Genomic DNA, 650 nt, shown 5'->3' with positions numbered 1-650 from the left:
CCCCCCCCCCCCCCCCCCCCCCCCCCCCCCCCGAGGAAGTTAAGCAAAGCTAGGTACTTACAATAAGATACTCACATCTAGAAACAAGTAACCACAAGAAAATGGCTATGTTACAGAATCCTATCTTGGCAACAGAATTTAACATGCAAGTGTACCTAGGTGCTGCCATTTTTAAAGCTACCCGAGCTCAAAGCTTCCTAAAATCATGAAAGCGTGCAAACTGCTAAAAGCAGGACAAAAAATGATGCTGAAGCTCAAAAGAGCATCTTTCCACTGCTTTTGTAATGATATTGGTGATCACTGAAAAACAGCTTGTTAAAACAAGCACACAAAGGTTACAATTGAAATCTTAATAAAGAGCACAGAATGCTCTAAAACAGTCACAAATTGAGCAACATTATCTGATATTATACCTTGCATACTTTCAAAAACATATGCTCATTAAGTACTACTTACTTTACTTTGTAAGGTCACTTCATAGCTGAGTACTAGCACTCTCATCACACCTTACAAGCCTAACAACCAAACTGCGCTTTACCCTCACGAGTGTGGTAATTAAGGAGCTACAAACAAACAGCAAGTAGAATATTTGTCACTGGTCTGAGGAAAACAACAAGTATAAGTTTCAAACTTTAGAAACAAATTATCAA

The 650-nt window shown here is 39.1% G+C and overlaps 1 protein-coding gene across 9 annotated transcripts in view; it reads right to left on the bottom strand.

Annotated features, from left to right (window-relative positions):
* The window catches only part of ZMYND8 (zinc finger MYND-type containing 8), a 63,834-nt gene that overhangs the window by 50,571 nt on the left and 12,613 nt on the right, over nucleotides 1–650 (bottom strand). The gene's annotated exons all lie outside the window — the stretch shown is intronic.

The sequence above is a fragment of the Centrocercus urophasianus genome, unplaced genomic scaffold (genome assembly GCF_019232065.1).
Source record: "Centrocercus urophasianus isolate 14NV4802_14NV808 unplaced genomic scaffold, USGS_Curo_1.0 seq_38, whole genome shotgun sequence".
In the NCBI taxonomy this organism is placed as follows: domain Eukaryota; kingdom Metazoa; phylum Chordata; class Aves; order Galliformes; family Phasianidae; genus Centrocercus; species Centrocercus urophasianus.
Note: the sequence above shows the minus strand (reverse complement) of the source record. Positions and strands in the feature narration are given on the sequence as shown.